Below are 26869 nucleotides of genomic sequence, written 5' to 3'. Positions count from 1 at the left end.
TAGCTGGAAACATTTCTTCACTGAAAGAGTGATGAGGCACTGGAAAAGGCTCCCCAGGTAGAGCCAGTCCCAGGAAGCACACAGAAAACGAGTGGACATGACATCCCACGGTACGATTCAGTGGGCACGGTGGTATTTGGTCAGAGGTTGGACTTGATCTTGCAGGTCCTTTCCAGCTTTAATGATTCTATGACTTTTTCCTGACAACAAGAGATCTTTAAGGTCGAGACCTGGTCTGGGAATTTTCTCCAGCACTCAGGATTTTCTTGCAGTCACAACAAGCATTCCAAGATAATGGCCTGGCCATCAACCTCCTCCCTCAGCACACCCCACCAGCTCCCTCGCACTGGTGCACCTCTCTTGTGTTCATGAGTCCCTTTGTTTGATCCTTCCCTACCAAGGTGCACTGGGTTGACCCTGGCTGGATGCCAGGCACCCACCAAAGCTGCTCTATCACTCCTCCACGAGTGGGAGAAAATGTATAACCAAAGGTCCACGAGTTAAGGACCAGAAGAGCTCATTCCCCAAATACTGTCACAGGCAGAACAGACTTGGGGACATGAATTGAACTTGTGACTAACAAAATCAGAGCAGGGTAATGAGAAGTAAAACAGTTCTTAAAAACACCTTTCCTCCCACCCCTCCCTCCCTCCTTCCTGAGCTCTACCTCCTCCACTGTTCCCAAAAGGTTCATTTACAGCTGAACCAAGCAGAGAACAGTCACTGCAGGAGTCAGAAGAAGAAAAAAGTTTCCATGTGGCTTACACTAAAGTCTCTCTGGAACACAGGAAAGTGCTGAGACACTGCAGGAGTTATGGATATCAAGCAGATACTCCACACTTTTCAGACATAGCCTTCAGCTTCATTCAAATCTCTGTTTTCTGTACTTGCATGCTGCCTTGCTTCAGCACTTCTATGCCCATGCACTCTTATTTTATATTCCACTGATGCTACTTGGAATGCTGCTGAAGCCAGGACAGGGAAGGCTCCAGAAAGAGGAACGAGGATGCTCATGAAAATGTTTGCTAGCCAGACCAATGGAAACTTCCTAACATCAGATGATGCTTTTTCAGAGCATGCTGCTTCACTTCTACTTTTGACCGGCTTCTGCAGCTGAACCCGACAGTTATAAAGCCATTTCCTTCCAAAGACCTTTTTTTTTTCCAGGAAGAAGGGGCAGCTTTTTGACCAAAATTCGATTATTCTTTTCCCCATACAGAGATATCTATTCCATACACACACACATCTATGCGCACACACATATCCCTATTCTCCACAGACCTAATATTCAAATAGGTATATTAATTGAGATACCTATGTGACTATCCCCTTACACATATATATTTACATATATATCCATTCCCATATCCTGGTGCACAGGTGGAATCAAAGACCAGGAAAAAGACAAAAAAAATGTCCTTTGCAGAGAGGGGGAAAAGCCTTTAGCACAAAGCAATAATGCAAAGCATATTTCATTCTGCATAATGTTTCCTGCTAGCTACGAGTCCTTTAGTTTTTCAACTGGACTGTTCAGCAAATTCTGGATAACCAACAGGCCCCAGCACCAGACGCTCATTACCAGCAACACAAAATTTGGTTTTGGGGGTTCTACACAAATGTTAGTGATCTTTCAGGGGAGTTGAATTAGCTGTTCCACATACCCTGCAGAGCTATTTCCTGTATGCTTTCCCTGCCTTGTATGATCGTGCTTCCCTTCCCTGTATGTATATTTTCCCTGTGTGCTTTGTGTGCCTGCTCCTCACTTATCTCATGTTGAACTGTAAAACTTTTCAGCAGCCACGCTGAAGATGTGGCAGCAACACAGCTCTCCCTGTGAAGCATGTGTCAGATTTGGTACCTGCATGCTAGTCATCAGGCTTGGTTTTTATGAATGGCCCTAATATGGATTATGGGTTTTAATACCTTCTTGATCTCAACTTACAGAATCTCAAAATCAATTTAAGCTCGGGAAGTGCCAATCTCTTTGACTGATTAAATTAAAGCCTATTTGAAATTGAACAATTAGAGGCCATTAACTTTTTAATAATTGTTATTATAATAAATAAAATTAGACATGGCTGACCTCTCATTATTCAGTCACTAATGTGCTGTCCTCAAATATTGTGCTTATGCAAGCAAGTTATTATATCATGAAACATGGCTTTTCATGGCTGTGTACCCACAGGCCAGCCCAGTTATAAGCAGCTATGGGCAGTCTAGTTACAGGAGAGAAAAATGGTAGTGTGTTTAATTTTATCCTTCTAATATAGTTTTAAACCAAAATCTTCTTCATAGCTAATTGAATGCATAGGGAAAACAGATGTTACTTTATTTCATTAGCTGTTTCAATCTTCATTGAGTAATAGGCTGTCTTATTAAAACCTTACTGGAATACTAAATGACTCCCATCCTGGCTGTACTGATACCCTACAACTGCCTGAAGTTGTTTCAAGGATTTGCTTCGATTTTATTTTATATTTTAGTTCTTATGCAGCAGGTTCACTAGTTCATACAAAACCCATGATTTGAATTTCAACTTTAAAATGAAAATTCACTCAGATGCACCTTGGACGCTGAGTTTGCAGCCAAAGAAGGCTGTAAATAATTTCTGAGTGTTTCTATGAAGGCTAGGCTAGGTGGGAAAGCCAAAACCTAATTTCAGTCATTTGTATGCTGTGCTTTGTGGGAGTCTGTGCAACACAAAGATGAGAGTGCAAGACAAAGTCTTTCTGCATCTCTTGATTAAAGTAAGAATTAATACAATCAAAAGGGGCCCTAGAAAAGACACCTGTCCACTAGGTACTCATGGTTTCTGGTAAATTAGGCTGGAGCTGCAAAATAGGTCATAAAACAGATTCCTAATGCTACCAGAACTTCTGAAATCTTCTAAACATTTCTTAAACAGAATTCGGGTTTCTTTTATAAGTTTCAATTTGAAAATACCAATGAGAAATGTTCCTAAAGCTCCTGGAAGAAACCAGAGAGCTGTTAGAGAACTTGCACACTGAGAATACTGCAGACACCGGGATCTGAGAAAGCTGAAGAGAACACACAACACAGGCTTCCTCAAAACCTCATCATCACATGGCAAATTCTATGGGTTTCATATAAAGATCAGCAGTGGGCCAGACTTAAAGCTGAATGAACAAAGTTAAGTAGTAAATTGCCCGCCCCTTCAAGTTACTGTAATGAATCAAAATTCAAGTAGTTCTAAGCTTGTCAGAAATTCTCTTTGTCAGAAACCCCAGCTCAGCATGGAACAGCTGATGTGCAGCACACAGACCCTCACTCTGGACTGCTGTTCACTTTTCTGCTTCTTGGAGCATACTGAGCACAGCATTGCTTCTTAAGACCAAAATCAAACTCCCAAAGCATCAAAATACCACATATCACCAGTCTAGCTTCATTCAATTCACTCTTGTCTGTAAATTTATACATCCTAGCACAGCTTCGAGTGAAAGCCTTCTCTTCAGGATGCTCTACTGGATCTGTGAAAGCTCAGACCCAGACCCCAGTTATGCCCTTCAGATCCCCATGCCCTGTAAGTGTTGCTGAAGTTAAAAGAGCCATGTCTGCTCCAAACAGATTAACTAACTAATTAGTTTTAGGGTTTTTTTTTTTCCACATTTCCTAAGCTGAAAACAGAAACAAAACCAAAGAATTGCTCTATAATTAATATGTGAAATTTTGCAAACCTCTTTCTGCACACAAAGCAGAGCATCTGCACACGGCACATTAGCACAACTTACATTAAACTGTGTGGAAAACTGAAAAAGCAACAGTTAGACATAAATAGAATGTAACACAGAAAAAAATGAATATATAACTCCAATATAATACGCTATAGGAAATACCTTAAAATATTTCTCATAGCTATAAGAATATCTTACTTTACATTTTGCCTTTTTGCAAGGGCTGAAACTTTGTGTTAAAGAATCATGAGATCTACTCTAAAGAAATAGACTCTGTGACATCTTTCTTCCCAAAGCAGGACACACTCCACACGTGTCAGGGTGACAGAAGAGAAGCTCTATTGTAACACACAGCAGGAGCTGATCAATTAAGACAGCTTGACTCACATCACCACGCATTACCAAACCGTCACCACAACAAACATGGTGGTTTTTTGTCACTGAAACAACTTTATAGTGGAGTTGTTGAACAGGACAGACACAAGAGCATAAAAATATTTTGTGTCAAACAGACAAGATGGCATGGAGCCTGATGGCTCCAGCTGTGTGCCCTGGTCAGCCACCTGAGCTCCTCAGGGCTGCTGGCCAAAGAGAAATATTACAACATGCTGCTGGGAAGAGGAGGACACGCTGCAGTGCTTCAGTAGAGCCCTTTCATATATCTCACACACCTGAACCGCTTTTAGTCAGGGTCTAAGCTGGACACGAGGTTCATACAGAAGTTGAAGACGTTACTGAGGTGCTGGGTCATCACAGAACCAAAACTCAGAGAAGGCACTTATGTCTGTGGCAAAAATTATCCTGCTCTGATCTGTAATGCACCACAGAGCTCACTTTCAAGGATATCCTTGCTGAAGTCTCCCTCCTTTCAGTGCCCATCAGCTGTGTCTGAAATATCTCACTGCATACGTATTTACTAAGAACTTGGGATAGACAACTGCTCCCTAAAATGGGGGATTTTGCTGTGGAAACAGAGAATAGCATTTGCTTACGCATGCCACAAACAATTTTGTTAATCTTGAGCAAACACTGTTCCTCATGTGATCACAGTTTGCCAAATGAAGCACTACATCCAGCCTCATTAGGCAAAATCCAGTTTCTTCTTCAGGCAGTACAATGCACAACTTCATTTGTTGCCAGATGACTCCATCTCGAATTCCTTTTGCCAAAGGAAGCTGGAATTGTCATGCATCTGAAGATGCCGTAATGAAAATGGGTTGGCACAATTCTCTTGAGAAATTACTCCTCTTTTATGAGAAATTTCCAAGTCAACACAATGACTAGTGACTTGAAACAGATATGTTTCTGATATACTCCTGCCTGGGTACACCAGGACATCAGGATACGCCAAGAAAAATCTTCTGGGATTTAAATTAAATCTTCTACTGAAACAATAGGATCAATAAAAACACTGATTCTTAATGGCCACAGTCCCCACCTTATTCTGGTGAGGTGATAACAGATCCAGTCCATTCCAGGGGTATTAGGGGTACCATAACAGCATCTCTGAAAGCTGTTAGTCTCAGGAAATATTGTACCTCTAGAGAAGCAGGCAAAACTTTGGACTGAGAGGTAATCTTTGGCAAAATGTTACATTTTATTCTGACTTTTTCTTTATCCTGCGACTATTTTTGGCACAAAGTGTTCTTTCTTTTGCAAAAGATGTATCTCAGACCCTTTGACCTTACTGGAGAGTAATAAATAAAACAGCCCCCCTCCTTTTTCTTTTTTGTACCTTAAACTGGAACATCCAGCAAGGAAATAAATAAGTGGGCAACAAAGGTATGTTTTCAACTTCCTAAAGATACAGCAACTAAATCTACTTCATTAAAAGTGAGCTGTTCCTTTGTATTCTTCCTCCCTGTCCTGGCCACTGGCAAAGTTGCGTTATTATCCTATGAGTCATTCTTTCTTCAAAATATCTCTCTGGGTAGTACTTGTTAATTAAACTTTCTCATCCTCTCTTCCTCTTTCCCTCTTACAGTTGTTAGCAGCAGTCCTGTATGCTCTCTGTTGAGCAGACATCTATGTGCAATCTGCCATTACTGGAATAGTGGGGAGGAACCGAGTATCTCTTACTACGTGTGCCCATTGAGCACACCACTGCTAATTATAGCAAGTGTGCCCTGTGAGTTCCACTGGCAACTTCAACAGCAAACCTCCTTCATCTCTTTAGGACAGCGTCATCTATTGTGCAATGAGTCTTAGGCGGCATTTTAGCTAGTGGAGTTGAAAGGTTCTCCAGTTTCACAGAGAAAAATGAAGAACGTCAGTCCCTTTTGTGCAGATGTGACTCTGCAGTGGCTACAGCAGCCTGCTGCTCAGAAACCAGAGTAGGAAATAAATGTCATTTGAATACAAGTGGCAATAATAGCCTGGTGGCAGAGCCCTAGCCAAAGCAAACACCCAGCAGATGTGTTTCTAGTAAAATCATACATACTGATTTCCTGATTTCATTTTCATGAAAGAAGAGCAAAACATTTTCCACAGAAACTAGGTTTGATTCCCAACCATATAAACAGACATATATCTTTTATTGTGAGCCTGATGCACAGAGAAGTAACTGAGCGAAATACCTGACTACAAATGAAAGGAAAATACAGCTGTTACTGGTGCTCAGTGACACAAATTCACAGGCTGGCTCTGGAGAAGGCCAAGAAGTTAGAGCTTATGTTTTTATCCATCTCCATTTAACACCTAGCTCTGTGCAGGGTACCAGCTCTGGCTTTAAGCAGGTGGGAGGACAGGGAAGGTAAGATAAGACTGAAGAGTTGCAAGACATGTTGGAGGAGCAAGGTGAGCAGAGAGAAAGCTTGAGCTGACACCTAAAGCTCTTCATCTGAGGTCAGACCTTGCCCACGGAGGCTGTTGCAGACATGAATAATTTGAAAGAATGAGAAGCCTACAATCAGGGCAGAATGGGAAGGGAGAATTCAGCACCTGATCTAACCTAGGCCAAGGGAATCCTGCAGCAAAACCAGGAAAAGAATTTACCTCATGAAAAACCAATCCAGACCTCATCTAGACAGACGGACCTTTTGTAAGGACAGCCAAACCAACACACACTGAGGTGTTCTGGGCAGCTGTGAATGCCTTAGATCTGGCTTGGTGAACCCCCCAAGGTCCTTTCAAGACCTACATTTCTGTGGATTCAGAAAGCAGATACAGAGAAGGAGGATGGGGCATTTTATGCGTGATTTCTGATCTTTTTATTTCTGTCATGTGCGAACATCAAAAGCATTTGTTGGGACTGCAGTTGTCAAACTGCAAGCCAGCAAGTGAAAACAGCTGTCTATCCTCAGCACCAACAAACAGGAATAGATCTGTCACCATAATTACAGCTCAGAGCTGGACTGTCTTCAAATACCAACAACAGTCTGCACTGTGAGCAATGTCAAATAAGCCTGACTCAACTGGTTTAGAATCCATTTTTGCTAGAGTGCATAATGACAGCCTTTCTCTCCTATGAAGGGCTGAAAAACTTTCTGTGTGAGGAAGTCTGTTATCTCTCATGTTGGATAATTCATGACTTGCTAAAAGAAATTGCTCTAGAAATCAAAAAGTGATTTACACATTTAATAAAATAATTATGCCATTTGTTTTTGTGCACATAATTTAAACTTGATTACACTCCAAGAGCCTTGTTTCCTTATTACAGCAGTAACTGTCTTCAGATATTGCTTTATGCATCTCTCACAAGGGCTTATTTAGATACATACAGTAGCTCAAGGCATTACAAGGGAATACTGATATTTTCATGCCCAAATTGTTGCACGTGGGCAAGAAAGTGACCAAGGGGTATCTGAAAGTATGCCTTGATTTTGCAGTGGTCTAGACAAAGATGAATCTTCTTAAGAAGGCAATTTTATAATGTAAATATCACACTGTCAGGAGATCTGGACAGCAGATTTACATTGAATATTACAATTCTCTGAATACCATTGAGTATGAAAAAGAAACAGGAGGAAAAGAACTACAGACAGTAGTTTCCCTTGGAACACTGAAGAAGCAAGAACCAAAAATAGGAGTATTTGAATCAATTCCCAGTCTGGCTTCTGAAGCCAACCTGTATACTGACTGCCCTCAGGAAAGCAGATCACATTCCTCAGATGTGCAGATTGCCATTTTGAAATTACAACTTCCAATATCTGTTCTGTAAGGATATAGTTTCTCTTTGGTCTGGACATTGTTACACAGTCACTTCTCAATATCAGGCGAGACAGAATACTCTGCTTCCCATCATGCATCACTTCTACCTTCCCTAATTTTCTAGCTATCATACCAGTCTACCTGACAACCAAGGTAAAAAGTCACTCCAGTAAAGTAAAATCATTAAGCAAGTGAAATTACAGGTCACCAATACCAATATCCATATAAACCAAGCTGGATGTCGAGTAAAAAACCTTCGCCTTTTAAAATCTTCTAGCCTGAGGGTTTGCATGTAGCTGACACGAAGTTTTGTTAAACGTGCACTTTCACAGCAAGTGGTGGTGTTTGTCACGTGGAAGTGCACTACTTTTCGATTACTATATCATTATCTTATATTACTCTAAAAGAAGTAGCCATAATTATAAAAGGAAGGAAAATAAGAATGTAAAAAGAACTATGTAAAAAGAGAAAGGGAGCAGTTGATCTGTAATTCCAGAAAAGAATAACCAAAGGGTTTCAAATTCATTGTCACAGGACCAAACAAATATCTTAGTTTGATTTGATTTTTATCTATGTGCATGCTTCTGAAAACTTGTAGCATGTTCTGCTGAAATTTTTAATTACAAAACAGGGTCATTTTAGTCATTATAGTCTGATCTTTTTTCACTTAAAATAATCAGAAACAGCTCACTGAAGGAACTTGTAAAGGCTTTAGAAGACTGACTGTACAGTAGCACCCTTAAATTGAACAGTCCTTGTAACTGAAACTGATAGTTACCCATGGGTTAAACGAGGGGCACTTGCTGAAATAAAATCTGATGGTGATTCCTCTCCTAGGTCCAGACTGCAGGGACTAAGTCCAAGCCTAAATTCAATATCACTGTCATTTCCCTTTCCCTCCCTCTCCAGGGTCCCGCATGTGGGACAGGGGAGCCAAAGACAGGTTTGAAAGCTCTTGGGCACCTCATTTTCCAGAGAGTTTCTCCCTGACCCACAGGCCTCAGAAAAGGATGGGCACAGCTTGGTGCTTTGAAACACAAATATAAACTGTGCCCACGTGCAAACTCATACCTGTCACGCTGCATCATGCAGCACAGTAACCATGGCTCAAGCTGAGTCTGAAACTCAGCTGGGCGTTAGAGATGCAAGTAAGCACCAGGAGAAGATGTGGATTTAAATATGGCCCTTCAGGGGGGTTTCCACAGTGCCACAATGGATGCCTACCTTGTAGATCCTGCCAGAGACTTAGCTGGAGCTTCCAACCATTCTGAGAACAATGCAATCGTGATATGGAATAAGACGTGGGAGCAGCGTGGGTATGTGCACATTGGTTGGCAGTTTGAACCTTGAAAGAGTTAGCTGGTATTAATTGTTACTAGCTCTTGTTTAAGCTGTCATTATTCCACTTCACCCTAAAAATCAGTAAGATGTCAGGAGTTCATTCACATTTCTCAAGGCCAATTTTGTTTTTGGGGAAATCTGGGATCTCAGAAACACAAACCAAAACACAATCTCAGTATGGTTTACACTCCTCCTTTTTCTTCATAATTATGGGATTTCTTCATAATTTATGGGTGAGAAACAGAGAGAAACTTGTATCCATTCAGGATCCACTTTCAGCTGATGATGAAATGTTGCTTTTTATAATATACCTCTGATGAGGTGTATAGAAAGAAGAATGGTATTTTCTATGAATTATTAAGTCTCTGTACCTTTGGTGTGCTCTAGAACCATGCTGATTGAGGGATTAATTTTTTAAGGCTTGCTGTCCAGAATGGAGAATCTGCTTTTAAAAGAGGCATTATTGTTCAATACAGTATTCTTCCCCATGACTAAGGTTTGCAGAATCTCTTTCAAATTTCACACAGGTCTATGTGAGGAATGTGCAAGGAAGAGAGAATAGAATACACCATCGCAGATCTACAAAAGATGATCTCAAAATCAAAAAGTATCATGTTGTCTGTAGGTGTGAAGCTAAGGGAAGACCTTTGAGATTCAAAAAAAGCTATTATTTGAGATATAATAAGCCACAATCTCCACTTCTAATTATGTGAGACAGTGAGAATAGGTAGATACCCTCAAGAAAGAGCCCCTGAAACCCACTCGTCTTTTATGCCAGCTTGTAGAGAGAAAAGAACAGAAAGGATATATTTCAATTCCATCCTGACTAGATGGTGAATAAGTCTGTAACAGTCATGAACATTTCTTAGATATTCTCTTTAATCACATACGCAATAATGTAATTAAAGGTGTAAAAACACACCAAAAATTAGTCTTGTCTAAAGAAGTGGTGATTCACAAGGAACTGAATACCCAAAACCTGGTTTGAGTCTGAGTCATGTGATTTTTGCCAAGGGCAATTGTAATAATGCTGGAAAAGATTAAAAGTCTAAATATGATTAAAACCATTAAGAACTTGTTTCGAAGATTAGGTGGACAACAGGTTTGGGTGCAGCTGTGAATCATGCCAGCTTCACTTTGGGAAGGAGCTTTCCAACACCTGAGCTGTGCTCTGTGGCCAGGAAAAGGAGCTGAACGTGTCCCAGTGCAGGGTTCCTGCAGAGTGAGCACGGTCACTGAGCCACAAATGCTGCTCGCTGCAGTGCCCTGCCAGCCCTCCAACAACCTGAGACTGCCTGTAAGGAGAGAAACTGAGAAGGAGGGATGGCTGAACTAATTAAATATGGAGCGTTTCTGTTTAAAAAGTTGTCAGAAGCTTGTCAATAGTGATTTAAATATGTGGGATGAGCCACATCCTGCAGACGTCATTCTCCTCGTCACCTTCTATACAGCTTATTTAGATTATACAACAACTTCTAAGGGTTTATATATAGATGTGAGGAGTCACACTTGGAGAAAATAGAAGATAATTGGAAAATGAGAGAAAAGCATCACTTCTTTTTTGCAAGAAACACCATTGTGACTCTCTAATAGAATTTCTACTTCTCCCAGTAGAGCTCACAAGTTCTTGTCTTTAACTACATAATTCTAGTTTTCCTGCTTTTGGTAGAAAGTTTTTGAATTATTCAGAATTGTTCTTTTCCCCACTGCTGGTAAAGGAGAAGCAGCTACAGGTTATTCCCACCTAAAAGAATTGCCTGTAATATATACAATTGCATTTGAAAGTTCCACTAATAAAGCTGGTCACTGTCACTTGTTTCCAGATAGATTTAAAATAGGATATGCACTTCCTCATATTGTTGACAAAAGAAACATTTTCTAAACAAAGGTTAGAAATAGCTAGATAATTTCCTTAGCCAGACACAGTAAAAGAGGCAATATCATAAAACAACTCAATTTTTTTTCCCACAGGTATAAAGTCTGTGAACATATATTTTAGCAGAGAACCACTGGTTTTTGTAGGGCTTTGTTTTCTCAGGGAACTGAACAACATTTTCTCTGGAATGTTCATTATTTTTTTTCAATATTTAAGAATGAAGGAAAATTTACAAATTAGCAAATTTGATCAAATCTACAAATGTATCAGTTTGTTGTGTTGAGAATGTCAAAATAATAACTTCTAGAAAAAAAACCCAGAAGATACACAGTTGCCCTCCCATTTCAGACTCTGAACTCTCAGTATGCCTGCCAGTTTCTTATTCTGACCTTTTGAGTCTGAGTTCAAAAGGTCTTAATTCTGATCTTAATAATTATTACTAGGGGGGTAGCTCTCATTTTTACTACGTGTTTTAATGAACTCCTCAGCAGGTGAAACACCCCTTTTCAAAAGCCCAGCCCCAGTTATATGAACCATCCAATTGCCACACACATTCACAGCCTTGTTTGTTCGGGGTTTTTGAATAACCCTAAATGAACAGGCCAACAATCCACAACCTATTTACAGAGCCAGCACTGAACTAAAACACCCCCCTTTTTGCCAAGGCAATACTGATTTCAATTTCTAGCCTGGAGACTTCTCCAACTCCAAACACCTCATACTTACACATTCTTTAGCTTAAGGATTGTTATACCATCCCCAAAATGTCCTGACTTAACGTGGTGGGAAAGAGTGGTTAACAATTCACTGTCTTGTATGGCCCTAGGGAAAGGTTTTGCATGGAACTGCGCACCCTTTCATGGTTTTCACTGGAATCAGACAAAAGCGAAGGCAAAGGAGCATATCCAAAAAATCCAACTATTTTAAGTGGCAAGACCTAGTGTAAGACAGACTATTATTAATATTTCAGTCAAGTTTTTCCTAGTTCAGTTCATCTATGCCTGTAGTTAAAGCGTCCCATGAGTTTCAGTACCTTACAGTGGACTTCCAGTGAAGGAATGAAACAGGATTAACTTGAAGCAGGTATTGCTGAATGGGGCCTGCAAACACAAACCTAAAGCAAACATTAATAGCTCTGTCCAGTTCTCTCTAGGATGGTACTTTCAAGGAAGACGCTCAAAAGCGTGTACTTTGACTAAATAACTATTTACCATCTAATAAGCAACAACTTGTTATGGAGAATAGACCTCAGAACAGAATATTGTACTGATGTCAATTTTCTACTTTCATTCACTGCTAAAAAATCTTGTAATTGATGAGGTGCAAATAAGCATCTTTTCCAATGCTTCATCTGGCTCTGCACAAGTCCTGGGTTTCCTGAGTGTCTTAAGGACAAAAGATGCCCTCTTGCCAATAGATATTAAAAAAATGCCTTTCCTTTTTAATGAGATAAATCACCACTAAGATAAAAGGTTATTCCTGAATCACAGCATATTATATTAACAACGTGCTCATGAAGGACACAGCATTTATTGTCCCCTCTGGAACTGTCCTCTGTTGACAGCAGCTCCTAGAAATGAAGCGTTCTCTTTACCTTCCCAGGTGCATTCCTAAAGCTTCCATACCAAAAGTACTTGGGATGAGTGGATAAAAGCAGAGGTGGCACACTGTATCTTTTCTCCAAGCAAGCTCTCCAGATGCTGCACTGAGCAGATCATCTCCCTTTTGAATATTGACTTACTCTCATTTTCCCTCAAAACAAAACAGATCTTCCACTGCAGGTCACTAGCAAGGTGCTGGGGAGCACTGAGAGCCAAGTTCTGTAGCAAAATTACCAAGTTAGATCTGTAGCAAAAATGACTCTACAACTTCCTACGCGAATGAGCGTACCAAAAACCGGACCTAAGGATCATCAAAAAAAGGGAAAGCTGTGCTAAGAGCTCAGCTCTCTGAAAGAAAATGACTGGCATTGCACTGTTTGTACAAATTGTACACGGCACAGTCCTCCCTGGAGCCCTGACAGAAATGTCACTGAACAGATTTCAGCACCTAGTCTCTCCTTTATATTCCCTTTGCTAGTGGAGCAGGTCCCACACGGTGATTCTGCCTCATCTCCTTGTGTTATGATGCCAAATACAGCACTCTACATTCCATTTACAGTCCAAAGTTACAGGTGGCAGCCTTTAAATGCTGAAATACTCTGAATAACTGTGTCTTTCTTATATTCCACATCTGCTTGGATTCCACATAGTTATTTTCCTTACTATTGATGAGGACTACGTGTGCATAGCAATGCATTTATAGGCACAGCTGCAATACAGATAATAAAACAACAAATAATAAACAATAATAACAACAATAAACAATTGACAGTGACTGAATGACGTTTTGTAATGATAAAGAAGTCCACCTGATCAGGCACAAAGCCTGAATCATCCTCATATTAAATGCGACATTCTCTTGCCCACTAGAGTGAAAGATTCCTTTTCTTTACCTGCTCTGCAGTCCAACAGAGGACTTGGGAAGGGCAGGCAGCACATGGTACTGTGATAAAAATAACAAAGTAGAATACATCAATGGAACCAGAAGCAAAAGTAACCTCATGGTGCTGATTCACGTCATAGATGCCAACAACTCAAAAAGTTGCAGTTCATGAGTTTGTAAAAAAAAAAAAAAAAAAAAAAGAAAAGAGTTTTGGCCCCTACTTCGTGGCTGCATGACAGTAATTTAGTAATTCTTGATGTAAAAGTTTGTCAGATGCATATTCCAGGCAATACCTCCTCCCCCTCGTTGAATCATACAGGCTGTGTCCTAATCAAATTATATTTTTGAAGTGTTTCCTCACTGAATCCCACAAGATTGTTTCTCATATTTTCCCCCACACATGCTTTTGAAACTAACTATCCTGAGGCTGCCAGCAGAGCCTTCTTTCTTCTCCCTCTTCCCTACCCCCCCTTTCTTTTTTTTGAGGGGGGAGGAAGAGAGTCATAGTTATGTTCGTCATTTTTCAGTCCCTCACAATCTGCCCTGTCAGCTGACAATATCTAGAAATATCCGGAAGACCAATGTTTATTTCTGTCATTTCAGGATTATGCCTACTTCCCCCCCACCAATAACAGAGTCACCAGTTATTAACGCCAGGGAAACTCTTGTGTTCAGATCTCCTGTGTCCCCTTGGACTGCCAGTGACCCTCCCCAGTATTTGTGGGGAGGCTCATTGATCTCTTCCAGCAAATACAGTTGGAGGCTCCCCCTTAAAGCCAGGGAGAGAAGAAAGACTGGAGAGCAGCACAGCAGAGCCATGGAGCCACTCACCTAAGCTGCTGCCATTTGCTTCCACCTCGTTAGTCAGTGATTAATGCACAGGAACAAAACATTATGTCTTTGGCTGCCCACTGCTTACCCCTGCCTACCACAAGCCAGTGACATCATACCCTGTTTTTTATTTACAATGCACTCACTGTTGTCTTTTGAATTGTTTCCAGCTGTATCCCAAGAGCTGTTCTCTGTGCCTTGTAAGGACCATGTGCCACCTGTTTCCTCCCAAATTGGCTTGCAAGAAGGCTTTTAATTCACTTGTGCCCAGCCATTTGCCAAAGCAGGTTTCATTGCCGCGTTACAGCCTGGTGCTTTCCAGAACTTTCTCGGATGTTCTAGCAGCACGAGGCAGCTGGTTGCCCAGAGCCGCACCCTCAGTGCTCCCGCAGCTCCTGGCACAAGAGCTACAAGGAGAGCCAGGGTCACTGCAAAGCGTGACCAGGGGAGGCTGAAACGCAGCCGTGGGGTGAGCAGCCCTGTGGGATCCGCTGTGCAAGTGTGGGTGAAACACGCCCCCCGCGTGGGCAGAAGGTGCTGCCTGGCCTCTGGAACCGTGCGGCAGAGCCAACTGCTGACCCACACCAGTGCAGTGAAGGCCGAGTCAGGATGGCTTTTCTTAACTCAGGGCTTCAGCTTTGTCCCTGTGGGCCTCACGTCCTGGCTAAAACCAAAGCCAGCCCCCAAGGACTTCTTCCCTAGCACAGCACTGGTCACAGCAAACATGTCTAAAAACACCTGCTACCACTGAGGGCTGGGTCACAGCCCCGCTGCAGCTCAAGCTGGCTCCACCCCATCATCCTTCTCACCACAAACCAGTACTCCTAGAACATGCACGCCGTACAAACGATAGATCTTATTGAGCCAAGGAAGCACGAACCCTTAGCTCCTGCAGTAGCAGTTACAGGAGGTCAGGGATGAGCTGAAAAACATTTTTTCCCCAGTCAGGAATGCCAGTGAGTTCTCTGCAAACCCCAGTCGTCACAAAACACATGAAAACAACCCCTTTCTGTTGGCAAGAGCAAACTCTGTGACAAAGACCATGCAGATGAAGGAGGACCCTGCAGAGGGGCTGGCAGCTTCACTGAAAACTTTGCATACTCTTCATCGGCCACTTTTAAAAAACGCCGTGCACAATATGAAGTGGCCTGGGGATTTAATTGCCACATTTATTTTTAAAAGCATCCCCATCTAAGATGACACATGAAACACAACACAATGTCAATCGTTATTCCAAGCCAGCAGATCCAGATTTTAGTAGGAATTGGTCGGGAGAAGATGGAAAGAGGTTTTGAACACATTCCAAAGTACTTTTTGCAATATATACAAGGCAAAAGGTGCAGAACAAATCTGAAACAATTAGATATGACTATTCTGAATCTTGACTAGGAGTCAAAAACTACCTACTTTCACTGGCTGCACTCTGCCTCTCCAGTGCACTTCTCTTCCCTCGTGCTCTGTGAGTGCAGAGCGTGGGTTTAAGCCCCAGCAATGCAATTACACAAGTGTCACCAAAACTGCGGGCATAAAAGAAGCTCTCCAACACCATCTTTGAAGTGTGAGAGAATCAGGCATTGCTTTATCCTGGCCAGGATGCTATTCCAGCCAGGATGTGCAATGGAAATCGTTCCATCCACACACGGCAGTGGAGATCCTTCCATCACACGTGCCCAGGCTGTGCAGTGAAAACCATCCCATCATACATGGTTCTTCACCAGGCTTGTCACGTTTTATACATAAAAACCTCAGAGAAATTCTCCTTCACTGGTTCTACATTACACAGCTCTTAGTATTCCACCTCCTATTGGTTATTGATCCCTTTGCCTCTGATTCTGATTTTGGTTCTCCTATCACTCCTTTCCCAGACCAAGTACCTCCAGCTGCACCAGGCAGTGCTGTCTGTTCATGTCCATTTTTCTCCCTTGTATCTTGGCTGCTCACAACCTGTAGATGTTAAACTTCCAGAATCCAGGAATCTTTTCTTTGTTGATTGAAGCCCATCAGGGCTCACCCAGTGAAACTCAAAACCTCAGTGAACAGGGCCTTATGAAGAGAAACCTTAATTCCCCCTTCCTGACAAAGGCAATCAAACCCAAGACTAAAGTTAGCGAAAAAAATTTAAAGTTCTGTTATTTCCAACGCAATATAAAACCTTCTTCATGGGATGGGAAAGAGCTGGGGCAAAGGCTGATGTTAGACACCTAGTTTCTGCGATTAAGAAGTCTTCAGCAACACAGGCCCCTTGCCAGGGCAGTGCAACTGTTAGAGAGAAGCAGTGTACCTGGTAAGTGTTTTTCAGTCTTGCACCCTCAGGGTTAGGCAGATTGCTGGAGCTTACTTGGAAATTATACTTCTGGGGGCTTTTCTGAGTGTGGAAGCTGAGCTGCTAGGACTGCTAGACACTCTTCTTTCTGATGTACCAGTTAGTGCAGACACCAAGTGTGCTGCTCCAGTTACTGGTAAGAAGCCAAAAAAAACAGGTCAACTGAAATTTGCCAAGTCAAATGTTTCTCTGGACATGATGGATTGCACGTGGGAAAGCTCAGCTAGATTTGTGGGCTGCCATAAAGAAATTTGGTCTGTCCAGTGCACTACCTGAATCTATCTGTACTGATTGAATCTACTGAATCTATTGTACAGCTTTTTAGAGATAAAATCCAAGAGTGATGCCGAGGTGTTTCTATGATAAGGCAACAGTTTCTCAATCCAGTGCATACCATAGCAATCAATATGCATCAACTGGACTTTTACACTAGTTCAGCAGCCTAAACTGAGCTTAAATGACTGGATTTTTTTCCTTTAACGCACCATAATGCCACAATCCACAATTGTCCTGCTTCTGGCCATGGCAGAGCTAATTTTTGCAGCATGCCAGGGGCTGTACAACCTCGGCAGGGGGGTTGGAGTGGGATCAGAGTTCTTTCTGGTTTTGCAGAGTGCAGGGTCAGTGGTGCTGGGTTCTGTGAGGTGAGCACTCTCTTGCACACTCGGCTATCACCACTGCTCTGTTACTGATCATTTCCTTCTTTTGCTGCTGTTTCTGGTAAATTGTTCTTATCTCAAACTGCGAGCTTTACCTTTCTGTGCCTCCAATTCTGCTCTCCGTCCCACCATGGGGAGAGAAATGAGCAAGTGGTGCGAGGTCTGGGGCGTTCCAGGAAAGTGAGGAACACCCTGCCTGAACCACAAACACACACCAGAATTGCTGGGCAGTGTGAATTACACTGCGCAGGCTCCCAGCCTTCTCTGCAACCTTTCAGGGCTGGACACTTTACCCTCATACCAGTAATAGTTCTGTGTCCTTCGACCCACTCATGTTTCCCACTCACTCTCTCACAGGCCTCAATCTTACCAGTGGCATCTGTATTTTCAGCCAAACATGGAGCAGAATGAGCCCTCCAGCAAAAATCCAAACAAATCCTCAGTTACCACTACCAATATCAGGAAAATCAGGGATGCCCATACTGGTCTTTGTTTATCAAACTGAAAATGGAGGCAAGAGAAATTGAGTGAGACCCATCAGTTTGCCAGCTGGATTACATTAGAATTTCTCCTGGAATAGAGATGGGCAAGAAAGCTGCATCAGTCAGACTGGATGGAAGCTAAATAGGCAATTAGGCATTTCCAGCCTAGACACACAGAGTATTTGAGAGGATGAGAAACAGAAAGGACAGGAATAAGTAGTAAGGAAGCTAGACAGGGGTGGAAAATCAGCTGTTCAAATTACTGTTCATCATCAGGATTAGGAAACATAATCTGGCCTATCAAAATTGCACCATGGCTAACAGGCAGAGAGATAATTTGGAGAGATATTGACAATATTTGTGCAGGTCAATTTGGAGGAAAATTTGAACACACTCTAAAATGAAAATAAAAATAACATTATGATTAAAATAATCTTAGGTCTCATTTAATTGACAAACAATATGTGAGAAAGTCTCTGAAGACTGTATGAGTGCACCCAATAACAGAAATTAATAACTGGGCCATCAATATAGCCAAGAGAATAGGGGAGAGGGTCAAGATGAGGCAAACTGTATGAAATCCTTATAGAAAGGTTTTTTTACTCCACTGCTATTCCCCACATCTCAGCATTACAGATCCCTCACCATTACACATGTCATCATTTTTTTTCCCTCAATCATGCCACATTAAGCTACAGGAACAGACGGAATAGAATGCACATCCCCTGTGCATTATGTATGATGCATCTATGTCCAGCCAAAGCTAGCACGGAGCACACGGGGAAAGCACCTGAGAAGGTACAACTGTGCAGACACCAGGATGAAAACTGCGGGTTGGCATGCTCAGTCCACTCTACTATGCTGCCTCACTCTGAGTTATTACATCACGCCATCCACACTCGAGGCAGGCTATTGCATGGCTTTAACATTTGTATATTCATATGGCATCTAAATATACCTGTAAACATATGTGTATAAATACTGTATCCAACCTGCCCATCAGCCCCAGTCACCTCCCACCTCCTGCTCACTAATAGCACAGTCCTGCATCACCTCCCACTCAGCCAAGCAATCCTGTGCTAGCTGCTTTTGACATACTCACAGCTATATATATTTGTGAGCACGATAAAACCCTTCTGCAAAGTAAAGACAACATCTATTTTGCAAGAGTTACAATGTATTTTAGACTCGCTCTGATGCTCTGGCGTTTTTTACACTGTATTATGTGCTATATTTTCATATACACGCATGTCTGCAACTCATCTAGTCTGAAAAAGTACATACACTAAGACAAAACCAAACAAATAAACAGAAAAACAACCAGAAAGAAAAAAAAAAAAAAAAAAAAAGCAAATCTGGCCACAGTTAGGTAGGCAAAAATTTTTTTCTAGCACAATACTTATATCTTGACAATCTGAACTACTAATAAATCATACTAAAAAAGTAGATGCAATTATGCTGCGTTACACAGAGGTAGATCTCCCAGAGTGGCTGTGTTCTGCTGTGGAAAGACAGCCTTGATTATCTGTGTTCTGTATGTCCTGGATCAGTGCTGCATGCACTCATGGTTAGCAGTTCCCAGAGCTGCTCTACCATCTATCCATTCCTAACGCACGGCAAATACGCTCCAAACCCATCACAGAATGATTTTCACATGATGCAAAGCTTCCATTTTCTCTTGCTTTTCTTGGGAGGCTTTTTAGTTTAGTATTTCGTCTCACCTCAGAGGGTATTTAATGATTCAAGCTGATTTTCTTGCTTAATTTCATCCAGCTATTCTAAAATAAGAAATCCCCAATCTTGGTATTTGGCCTTTTCAAGAGCATGTTAACAAATATAACAACATTTTGCTCCATACTTTTTATTTGGCCAAGTTATACATAGCAATTTCTTTTCATGGTCAGCCTTACTGCCTTAATCTCTATATTGCCTTTAGTGTCTTGAATCAAGGCTTAATCTATCTAGGGCAGTCCTTCAATTTAACGAGTCAGGCATTCCTGCTCTTGTGGAGCTAAAAGGAGCTCATGGTTCATGGGGAATAGCTGCAAATACAAAAAAGCTTATAAACCTCAGTGCAAGTTAGGCTTGAGATCCTTTTAGAAGAGTTTGCAAATGCATTTGGGCTACAACATTTTGGTGTTACATGGATTTACCTGGTGCAAAAGGGTTTTACTTTGCTTGGTTCACGTGTTTTAACGAACTCCCTGTGGCCGATGGCACGGCACTGATTGACTCTCACATGAACACTGTGAGTGAGAGATGGCCTCACTCAGGTCTAGAACACCACTTTGGTATCCCCACAGGACGGGACGAGTACTCAGAATAATTCTGGAGGGACTGGCATTTTCAGAGAAGTGGACCTTGATGTATTCCTGTTAAAAGGACTTCTTTGGGTTTTGGCAAGGGCAGGGAGGAACTTCCTCCTGTGGCCATTCCCCTGCAGCAGTTTTACTGTCACTTTATGAAGTGGTATGCAGAATGTTCTAGGCAGAAATTACTCCTCACAATAAAGACCTCCCTTGGCAAGCACAGGAAAAACACGGCTAAATTTTTAACAGTCTATACAAAATGTTTAAAATATCAAAGTATTTTCTGAGAACAAGACTGGGATTATGCTAGTATACCTCCACCCCTGAAGAGTCAGCTGTGGTGTTCAGATGAACATTAGACAGCTATTTTTACAACACTAATTAGTTGTATTATGACATTACTCAACAAAACCTTATTTCCAACCAGGGCCCCTCTATCCAAGTGTTTGTTCCATTGGAATTTCTAGGTGTTGAGTTTCCAGGTATCAGAAATCACCAAGAAAGCTAACAAAAACATTTTGTGAGTCAAACAAATACCATCACTATTCTCCAGTTAAAAAAAAAAAATCCACTGAGGTCCTTAATTTAATCTCCTTTGCTGCTTCTCCTTAGAACTCAACTAATTAGCTGCCATTTCTGGGGGTTCAAGCACAGGCCCACAGGATACCAGACCAGATAATAACAAGGTATTTTCTGAAGATCTGAGCATGACTCACAGTGCTGCATGAAGTGGCATGAAAACAAAGTGCACATGCCGACACAGGAGGCAAGAAAGTCGAGGAAAGCATTTTAATTATGTTTATGCTTTCTGTGAACATAATAATAAGTACAGACAAGCAAGTAGGCAGCAACAAAACTCATGGGGATTATTTGCAAACTGCTGTAAAGTTAAACTAATTAATTAAGTGCAATTGATATTCAGTTGCATTAGCCTCAACAGGATAGAGGCAGGATTTAGTTAACGTGGACATTTGTTTCAACTGTATTTCTACATCAAAGAATCAAGACCTCTGTCAAAAATTAAAAGTAGTATTTTCTCCAAACAAAAATATTATTGCTATGTGAATAGCAATAATGATGTTTCACTAATTTTAGGCAAAAAAAGTTTGTTTTAAACAAAGTGTTTGTTCTAATTTAAGCAAATTTACATATTCTACTGGCAATAATTGTGAAAAGCAGACAAAGTAGGTTTCAGAAATTATAGGTAAGGACAAAACCAAGGAAGCCATTCTATTACAGGGGAGACTGACTCTCACCACATTGCAAAACAGATAATTTTCTGTTTAGGGCATTTTGCACTTTCTCTTAGCTCCACAAAGCTCTCATACATCCCAGAACACTCCCACTGCTTAGAAACAACCGTAGCAATTTCCCAGAAATGCTGATTGCATCCCACAGTGACCCTTTACCTGAGGGTCATTTATTACAGCACGTTGTGGAACACAATGCTGCCATAAGAACACAGGCAATCCTTGAGTTTTATCAACCATCACTGCTAACACTAACTAATTCCCCTAGCTCAGGTGGAGATCCAAACCCCTGGCTTTGCTTTGCAACATACAGAAGTGTCACACTCACACTCAGAGGTCAACCACTGATGAATGGGAGCCTGTGGGTACCCACTGAGCCCAGATTTGCAGTCATTGCCATTTCTCCTTCATAGCCGCTGTTCTCATTTCCACATCGTGCCCACTTCTGCATTCCTCAGCTGCCACCCTTTAAAGGATGCACTGAATGCCGAGCTTAAGCTCATACATATCAAGAAGTTTTGTCCATAAAGGATAGTGGGAGTCCCATCTGTAAGCCTTCACACACGACTGTGGCAATCACTGCTAATCACCCATGCTTCCAATGCAGCCAATATAAATAATTCCACAAACAACATTTGCAAAGTTCTGACATGTGGCAAACGTTCAGTAGCTATGTTTAGCACATGCTGGATAATCCAAGTTCTTCATAGACATTAAATTAGTAATTTTGACTCATAAAACGGGAAAGAAAACGGGCTTTAAAACCTATTTCAGCTATAAAAGGAAAAATGTGCATCATGCAGGAGTGCTACAAACTTACAGGAAGAGGTGCTTCCTTAATCTAGTAAGCAAGGTACTTATTCTGGTTTTGTACTTCCAGTGTTGTTACTAAAGCTCTTCTGTCAGCACAGAGGAACCTTTAGGTAGTGTGCTGCTGCTACAAGTGTTCCTACACCACCCTCACTGAAGGTGTAGAAAGGAAACACATTCGTTGATGCATGGCTATCAGAATAGCTCCTTAGGGAAAGAACAGACCTGCCTTCTCTTTTATGAAGGCTCCTATACTTTCCCTAAACTTCTGCAGCTTTTATCAGCAGAAATTCTGGTATTGGCTCCCTTTGAGAAGGAAATGCTCAGTTGTTTCTCCCAGAGAAAGTATCATAGTTATATTTATGTTCTTTGGAGAAAGCAGAGTGACAGGAAAACGAAATCTCTTCCTACTAAAATCTCAGATTTCTGTTGCATAAATTTGAATATTTTATCTGCTAATGTTACTACAGTGCCTTATGCTTTCCAGCTCTGATGCAGCACAGCCACTCTTACACATTAGAAGACCATTAGGAGAATGCTCACCTGCCATGGATTATGGGAATTGTAATCCAAAGAAAATTTAGCAGCAAACTGATCTCCTTGGAGACGCTACAGCCTGACTCTCACATAAAAATTAGAAATGCCCACAACTGAAGCATTTGGCTGAAATGCTGTGGGTATTCTCTCTCCTTTTTTTTTTTCTTTTTATTTCCCAAAAGAAAACTAAAAACTGCAGATGGAAGTCCAAAACTTTCTGTAAAAATCTGAGTCTTTTATGATACAGGTGGGCGCTAGTCATGTTATTGCTGTGATTACTAGCATGGCATTTGATTAAAAAAAAAAAAAGAAACTGAGTCATTAAGGACAGCCTTTGCCCAGGGTCAGCCACTGAAGTGGTGACAAAATGGAAAGCTGAGACAAAGAGTCAGAGGCATTGGTCAGAGACAGCAGGCTGCGGGGAGGAACAGCCTGCACAAGGCACAGCTCTGACCAAAACAAACAGCTCTGGAACCACATTATAACCTTTGCCTCCTGAAACTGCCTCTTCAAGGTTGCTCGCTGGCAGCTTCGCTTTCTACCTTGTGATTCCCCCGTACCCCCACCCCAGATAATCTCTTATTCTGAATGAGGAAGAAGCATTATCCCAAAAGGTTCTCTGCCTTCGTTCCTCTGAAAAGCTTCTGGCTTGCTCTTTCCTTTGTCCATCTTCTAGGCAACCATTGAGAGGAGCACAAATGCTCGGCAGACACAAAACACGGGATTAGCATCCCTCATCAGTACGCACACCACAAGATCCTTACTAGATGAGAAGCAGCAGAAGCATAGCTGGGTAATACTACATCAAGATCACTTTTCCTTCTGCAGTGTGGCAATTTAACCGTTCTAGGAAGGATTTATTTTAAGTGCACGTTTATTTGGACAGCCTTTCCTTTCCTTGCGCCTAACGTAAGAAGCAGATCCAGCGCAGGGGTACTGAGCCACAGCAGCAATCCCACAGATTCCCCTCTCTTGCAGGATCTCAGGGTGTTAGTAAACAGAGCAGACAACCCATCAGTCAGGCTGCAGCAGCACACATCTCCAGGAGGCAGCGAGAGAGCCTTAAATAAAACATAGTGCCAGCCTTGAGCGGAGTGCATGGAGACAAATGCCAGGGATGGGGAAGGTGTCGCTGGGATTACCAATGACGTGCTAATGGTGCTCCAGCCATCTCTGAGCCTCCTTCTCTGACTCACTGCCTCCCTTTGGAGGCTCCTCTCACGTCAGTAAGGGACTCAGGGTTATTCACAGATCACTGACTAAAAGCAAGCTGCAGCTTCCAGCCTGCATTCCCCTGCTCCTAGGAACAGGACTGAGGTCACTTCCAAGCAGCCTTTGAGCTTTTTATCGATAGATCCAATTAAAAAAATAAATTTAAAAAAAGAGAAAAGAAAAAGAAAGAAAACCCAAAACCAACTGCAAAAACGAGACTACCTTCTGCTCTCCTGTTTCTATCTCCCACCTCCATTCTCCACACACAGCCCTCCCAAAATCGGTTCTGTTTGGTCCTGTTTTCCCCACAGGATTAAAAATTCCCCTGATCACAGCAAAAAATGTTTTATGGTTTCCAACTATTTTCAGAGTCCTTTGACTAATAACACAAGATTAAATATGTACACAAAGCTCCCAAGTGTTACCTGAGAATCCAGCTTCAGGACAGCTACTAGAGAAATTTTTTGCAACTACTAGAAACAGATGAGCCACAAGCCAGTCTAACCATTTTCTTGCCCACCTGTTTCTAATTCATCCACCTGTTTCTAATTGCACTTTACAGCGTGCTGGGGCACTCTCCCACATGCCTTTCATACCATCCCTGCAGCAGGGAGTGCTTCAGGCACTGCCAGCACAATGTCTTGGGCTGAAGCCCCTTCCAAGTCACTATTACCACTCCTTCAAGTGCTATTCTGTTGGGTTTGTACACAGGACTCCATGAGTTAGTCATCTTTTCATTGTAACTCCTGGCTTAAGTCAATAAATCCCCAAAGGGGACAGGCACTAAACACTACAGGCCCAATGCAGATACTATTGCATTGCTTTGACTGACCACAGTGGGTTTTTTCCCTCTTCCATGTGCTGAAAAAAATATATTTATACTAAGATAACTGCAACAGTACTATGGGACTGCAATGAGTATACTTAGAATCTGCACATCAATGTTGTATCATATTTATGTGCCAATTAAAAAACAATAAGAGATGATTTTTTAATAAAAGACTATAAAAATGAAGGGCTCCAATCCCATGTCTTTGACGAACACGAACTATTAATCTGCCTTCAGCACATTCAAGCAGACACATCACATGTGCATTTCATAGGGCTTTCACCCACTCTTTTCCTCATAACTTCATGTGCAGTTGTCCCTGTACTGCCTTCTCCACATCTTACTTATTCTCCTTCTGTTGCTGTCATCCAGGCGCCAGTTTTTCATCTGCAATCCTCCTCAGAGGTTGCAATGTCCTGTCGAGGTGGCCCCTTTTCCCACTTACAACCCCCTTAAGCAGAAGCAGGCTCACTCCAGCACGGGCTGGTATTCCCTGGCCCCTCAGCTAACTCATCACAAAAGCCTACCCCCCACCCCGTGCTTGATTTCACAAAACAAGATGATGATTTTTCTCCAGGGATAATAATTTCCATTGTTCATCAAGAACTTTGTTTCAGGAGGCAAGCCCAGTGAATGGCAATGTGTAAAGTGCTGGAATGAGGCTGTAGAGACTCAGAAATGAGGCAGAGCCTGGAAAATGGGAAGGGCAAGGATGGCAATAGACTTCATCTGCTAAAGCCTTTTTGTTTGCTAACACTGAAATGGAGATGATGACCTAGGGATGAGCTGGTCAGCAGAAAAAAAACTCTCAAGACTTTAACATGTTAAACCACTAGAGAAAAATTTTCCAGATTGTATTTCTTAGCACCCCAGCACAGCCTATTAAATGTGGCAGTGAAGCAGACTGGGGAGGATTCTATTTTTTATCTCCTACAAAGCACTCTGCAGAAATAAAATACCGTGCCAAGTTCTCAGTTTACATTTTGCGACAGGGTGATGCTCTTAAAAATTAGTTGTACCCTCCACTGAAAGTATAGTTTTCTACTGTCATGACTAAATCTCCTGAAATAACAAGTCAGTTTATTTTCACACCCTACAGTTCTATCTGGTAAAGAAATTCCAATATATTTTTGTCTTTCTTCTTCCTATTTTCAACATTTGTGACACTTCTACTTTATAAGATAAATATTTGAAAAGGAAGATGTCTCCACACTACAGAAACACACTTTTATCACACTGGCTTTTAAAAGCAAAGTTCAGTTCTGAAAAGAGGGAGAAATCACATCATCAGAAAATGACTTTGGATGGTCCTGCAGATGAATTATTCATGCTCTATTTTATAGTCCCCTTTATTCTCCAAGAAATATCAAATGATTCAGCAAGCCTATGATTTTCTGTGTTAATCAGATGTCTGACACTATACTCAGGCAAGATGATGGGCCAAGGAAAAAGAACTTCTTTATGTGAGCTAACTGCAAAGACTCTTGACAAATCCCACTCAGTTGCATGTCTTCATGTAATAAGATGCTCAAAGGCAACATAATTACATCAGTGAAAATAGAAAAGTCTGTCTGACAATTTACAGCCTAAACTCTAAGATATCAAGGATATTTCCACCAGAACTACCATATACAAAATGAACCCTAGTTTTCAATTCTTTTTGAAAAAAATAGATACTATCTCCTTTTTTTTTTTTCTTTCAACTCTATTAATACAACTCTCATAGCCTCTGCTTTCTTTTTCCAGTACGTGTCACACATCACCACTACCTGTAGCCAAGGACAAAGATATACACATGTGCCTTATAATGACAAAAATTTAAATATAAAACGGTCAAGCTATCTTTATATCAATTATGAAATAAAAAGGCAGCTTTCTGGTTTGTTTCATTATTATCATCTAACCTGCTGAGAGTCCCGTTAGAGGATGTTTTACAAAGCCATCAATAATGGTCATCAACAGAAGAAGACAGAAAAACACAGCGTATTTTTCCAGAACAACCCAAAAAATCTGTAGGATGGCCTATATTGTTATATACACCTGTATGTGGTCTATAGAGCAAACGCTGAATCAGGATCTTCCAAA

This window comes from Anomalospiza imberbis, chromosome 6 (assembly GCF_031753505.1).
Source record: "Anomalospiza imberbis isolate Cuckoo-Finch-1a 21T00152 chromosome 6, ASM3175350v1, whole genome shotgun sequence".
Taxonomy (NCBI): Eukaryota; Metazoa; Chordata; class Aves; order Passeriformes; family Viduidae; genus Anomalospiza; species Anomalospiza imberbis.
The sequence above is the reverse complement of the archived record's forward strand: the minus strand, read 5'-3'. Positions refer to the sequence as shown.